The sequence below is a fragment of the Bos javanicus genome, chromosome 5 (genome assembly GCF_032452875.1).
Source record: "Bos javanicus breed banteng chromosome 5, ARS-OSU_banteng_1.0, whole genome shotgun sequence".
Classification (NCBI taxonomy): domain Eukaryota; kingdom Metazoa; phylum Chordata; class Mammalia; order Artiodactyla; family Bovidae; genus Bos; species Bos javanicus.
Window position 1 is genome coordinate 57,578,986 of NC_083872.1, and position 5,550 is coordinate 57,584,535.

Sequence of the window (5,550 nt, forward strand, 5' to 3'; positions counted from 1 at the left end):
GGGCCTGATACATAAGCACAAAGGTGGCTTAGTGGCCGTATCAACAGCAGATACCCTCGGTCTTCTGCACGTCTCTTAGAGCCTGTACTATATTTTGCCTTGTTTATAGTTAGAAGTTCCATTCATCTTTAGAGCCAGCATAGCGCATAGTGCAGTGCTTTGAGACAGAAAATTAATGTTCCAAGATCTGGGCTAAGACTTTGCATCATTTTCTCTTAATAATTATAGAAAGCAGTGGAAGTGAGAAGAACCAGACTTATTTTTATGGTAGATAGAGAACCATCTTTGCCTGGAAAAGTGTGCATTTGATAGAAGTGAGACCTCATGGGCCAGGAAATGTCACTACACTGCTTTCAGTCATATTACAAGGGTAGAAAAAGTGTCGATAAAAGTGGGGAGAACAGATGAAAAAGAGAGAGAAATCAACAATTAGAGACTAGATCTAGGTGGGTACAAGAGCCCTTGCAATTCTCCCACAGTGGAGTAAAGGAAGGACACTTTAAGAACAATGGTATCTGCTATTGCACTTAAAGATGTTTACACTAAAAAAAAAAAAAAAATGTTTACACTATTACAGTGCAACCCCCCTCTCTGCTTTAGTCTTGAGAGCATAAATCTTTAGTCATGTTCTCCACATTCAGGAAATCTTTATCTGAGTAGTGTGGTGTGGTTGGTGCTTCCCAGATGGTGCAGTGGTAAAGAATCCACCTGCCATTGCAGGAGACGGAAGAGACATGGGTTTGATCCCTGGGCTGGGCAGATCGCCTGGAGGAGGAAAATGGCAACCCACTCCAGTATTCTTGCTTGGAAAATTCCATGGACAGAGGAGCCTGGTGGGCTACAATACATGGGGTCACAAAGAGTCGGACATGACTGAGCGACTGAGCACACACCATACGGTCCTGGGGTTGAGGGTGGAAGAATGAAATGATTAATGATGGTGTTGCCCTTAGGATCTGCAGTGAGTCCACTACATACAAACCTTCAGGTTGTGAACTTTCAAAGATGCAGATGTGCGTGCACACTTCCAATAACATCAGGTAGTTCGTGTGTCTGGTGTACGCGGTCATGTGCATGCATCCTCTATAAGTGGTTGTGCTTTTGTGTACTCGACAGTACTGCAAAGAGGACAACAGTAGAGTATCTTTATTTCAAGCCCAGGATGTCCATAACCAACTGCGAGAGTGGTGGTGATGTAGCTGGTACTGCTAAGAAGCACCAAGGGATTGCGATGGAAACAAAAGTGAAAATAATTGAGAGAATGGAGTGACAAGGGGAAGGAGTAACTGAAGAACCAGAGATTCACAATGCAGGAAGCAGCAAGGGGATTTTCTTTATCTGAGGAGGCACTGTTAGTTTTGAGGTGCAGGACCTGAATGTAGAATGGTACACGAAGGTTGCAGCAGCCATTCAGAATGCAGTCCAGTGCTGCTGAGTCATGTATGATGAGAAAAAAAAAAAAAAAACAAGCTACTACCTGGTCATCACTGGATCATTTTTTCCCGAAGGTAGATAGAATTGACTTCAGCAAGGAACCAGAACTTGTGCCACCAATGTCAGGCAGGAGTGAAATTGCAGCTTGCCCTCATCTCCAGTTGCTGATGACCATTCAGCTCTACCATCTCTCACCTCCTCTGCCTCCTCCAGTCAGTAACTCTTCTTGCTTGTTCACTCGATGATGCCAGCCCTGGTATGCCAGCTGTTGTATTGTACTACTTTACTTTTCAAGATATTTTACTGTAAGATTAAAAATCTTTTATTTTTTGTTTGTTTTTTGTTTTATTTGTGTGAAAAGTATTATAAACCTGTTTCCATACAGTACTATATAGCTGGTTGTGTTAGTTGAGTACCTAGACTAACTTTGTTGGATTTACAAACAAGTTGGACTTACAAACATGCTCTCAAAACGGAACTCATTTTTATGTAGGGGACTTGCTGTAACTGGAAGGGAAAAGAGACAGCTTGTCCAGAAACAAGGCCCTGAAAACAGATACAAACCTTCCAACTTTCCCCACGGTTTGAGATTGGCATTTATTTGGGAGATTTCGGTGGATATGGATTGATTTTTTAAAGTTTGGGCCATTTTGTCTGGATTTCATGAAGTGGGGTCCTCCCTTGAACTGTGGCTTACATTTGCCATTTTTCAAGGAAGGCATTTCAATCCTTACTTTGTATTATATACACATGAAGTCCCAATTGTGGAATGATCTCATTTCTTTTTCTTTTTTAACATTTCTTCTTTCCCCCTCAGAACCCTCCCTGCCAACAAGACACAATATGTTCTTCCAGTTTGAAGATGGTCATGGGGAGCCATTCTCAAAAGGGTATGTGATCTTGAGGAACAAATTTACTTACTCTTTCCAACCCAACTCTCTTGTCCACCCCCTCTGACTAAGGGCTTACACATGTGAGACAGCTGTGTAGAGTGGGGGGTAAGGATCTGGTCAGATAAAAGACAAATTAACTGGGATACATAAGTAAACTGTGACCTCATTAACACTATGCCTTAACCGAGTTAACTGCTACAGAATCCCCAAGGAGGTATAACAGGCCTGCCAAGCCAATTTGCTTGCTGTCCCCCCCTACTAATTAGATTAGGTAATTATTGCCATTTAAACTCTTCCTAGTTCATCCCTTGTACTTGAAACAACCAGTTTCCTTCCATTTCCCTGTCATTCTACATCAATAACTTCCTTCAAGTACTGACAAAACACACTTCCTCCAGGAAGACCCTCTTGACTGAATCCATCTCTCAACATTATTGTGAACACATAATGCCACATAAAGTAGATTGAATTCTATATTCTCTAATTGTTTAATGTTCATGTATATGTTTTTCTAACTTATAAACACAAAAATGGACACTGTTACTTAAAAAAAAAAAAAAACCCTACTATTACATATATTTTTCTGTTTTTTGGCAGCACCGCAAGGCTTGTGGGATCTTAGTTCTCGCCCTTGGTAGTAAAAGCATGGAGTCCCAACCACTGCCCACCAGGGAAATCCTGAAACCATTACTTCTAAGTTTCTACCTCCAAACCAGTTAGTACAGGGCTGAATTCAATGGTGAAGCCTCAGCAAACGTTTGTTAGAATGAAAATCGAGGCTTAAAGACAGGCAGGCATCTGCTTAGTTATCCAAATATGAATACAGTAGTGTACTCCAGAGGGAGAAGGCAATGGTACCCCACTCCAGTACTCTTGCCTGGAAAATCCCATGGATGGAGGAGCTTGGTAGGCTGCAGTCTGCGGGCTAACAGTCGGACAGGACTGAGCAACTTCACTTTCATTCATTGGATAAGGAAATGGCAACCCACTCCAGTGTTCTTGCCCGGAGAATCCCAGGGACAGCGGAGCCTGGTGGGCTGCCGTCTATGGGGTCGCACAGAGTCAGACACTACTGAAGCAACTTAGCAGCAGTAGTAGCATCAGTGTACTACAGAAGGACAGTTTGTGTAAGAGGACTTTAGGACCACTTCCGGCCTCCTTATCCCCACGCCTTGCATCTCCTTGAGCCCTGGAAGTAACTGTGTTACCTACATCATATCCTTTTTTCCCTATTGGGAAATCCTCTTTCTGTGCTCTGAATAATATTAAAAATAACTCTTCTAGCCCTTCCTCCTCCTTCCAGCTGCCCAGAGGACCTGGCTGGCGTAAACTCCCTTGTTCACTTCCACTCAGGAGCCAGAACCAGGCACGTGACCCCAGTTCAACCTCTGACTCCAATTCCTCAGGTTACCAAAAGCTATTTTGGGCAATGGAGGCCATGTAGTCCCCTCCTCCCCATCCTCTGGGCCATAGCTTAGCCCTTCCTGGAAGGTCTGTCAAAGCTAATAGATAAGTCAACATGTCCCAACACCCCTATCCATCAGATTCCAAGCTACCTTCAGTTTCTACTTCTTCAGCCTCATCTTCATCATCATCAAGCATTAAGTGTCTGTTCCTATTACTTCTCTCCTTGAACATCCTTTTTTCATAGAAAAGAAAACCAATATACAGTCCAATGTTGGAAGACTCTGGCTAAGGAGCTTAAAATCCCTTCTGAAACACTGGATTCCTGTATGTCAAAGATGTAAGGTGAAATAAAACAATAAAGATGTGCAATTTAAACTTGATTGTGACTGCAATATAGAGAATATAGCCAGTATTTTATAATAACTATAAATGAAGTATAACCTTAAAAATGTGAATCACTGTGTTGTACATCTGCAACATATAATATTGTGCATCAACTATATCTCAATTTTTACAAGTGGAAAAAAAAAACCCCGCCTGAAACAACAACCTGATTGTGACAGTGTAAACTAAGTATAGAAGTGTTAAGGAGACCTGTCAAAACTAAAAGAAACTGTTAACCAGGGAAGACTTCCTGGAAGAGGTTAAGTTTTCAGTAAAACTGTGAATTTTGTTTTCAAAATGGTAAAAATTTTTTAAAATTAAAGGTATATACTGATAGGTAAATTTCTCTCTCACTCCTTATTCCCTGTTCCCCAGTTTTTCTCTCCAAGAAAAACCACTGGCACTTGTGTATTTTTCAAGGGATCAAGATAATGAAAATGATGAGGGTCATAGATTGTCGGAAGGCAAAGGAGGGCTTTTATGCCTCTGTCTTGACAGGGTGGGCAACGTGCTATGCTTCTTTTTTCTAAGTGTGTTCCTCAGATTGCATATATTGAGTTGCTGAGCTCTGCACAGGACACTGAATCATGTTTTATAAATTGTATATAAATTCTTCAATACCTACTTTTCTTCTCTCTTTTTGCCTTTTTGGTAAGTCAACCTCCATCTAGATCTTGCCTGATTAGCCTGGTCTCTCCAGTGGAGAAGTACCTCGACCCTTTTTTGGGGGAGAAATTGATGAGTCTTTTAAAATGTAGCCACCCTACCACCTTAACCTAGCAATAGAGTAGGCAATGGAAAAGCCCCCTTCTGTTGGGCTTGGAGTCCTTCAGTTGCCAGCTAGCTATCTTATCCTCTCTGTGGGGTTTTTCTGCAGCTAAATTGAGGGTTGTTTTTTTTTCCCCCTCCTCTGCAGTTTGGGCACTTTTGCTCTTTCCTTTCTACCCAACTCTTGTCACCGCCAGCGGAGATACGCGCCTTCCCTGCCTCTGGGACTATTGCCATATATAACCCCCAGATCTCCACGCCCTGCTTCCCCAAGTCAGTGGGGAATGTTGAGTTGTGTGATCGCGGACCGGAGGCGTTCGCTCAGAGGAGGCATTGTGGGCTGAGTGAGATCTGGCCCGCCATTTGGTCCTCAGTTTGGAAGGCAACGCAGGAGGGCCGAGGCTCGAATTGCCGCTAGGATTTTGTGGAGCATCCCCCGTGGGCTTCAGAGTGGAGCTAAGAGCCCGGCGCGGCCGGCCTGAGGAGCTGGGGAACCAGGGCGTGAGATGGGGGGTGCCCAGGCCGCTGGGACCGCTGGAGAAGGGCGGAGGGCGCCGCGGCCTGGGGCAGCCTGCGCGGCAAGCGCCCTGAGGCCGGGCCCCCGACGGCCGCCAGGGAGCGCTGCGGGCTCCCGCTCGCCCGCCCCCCGGTAGGCGGGGCTGCG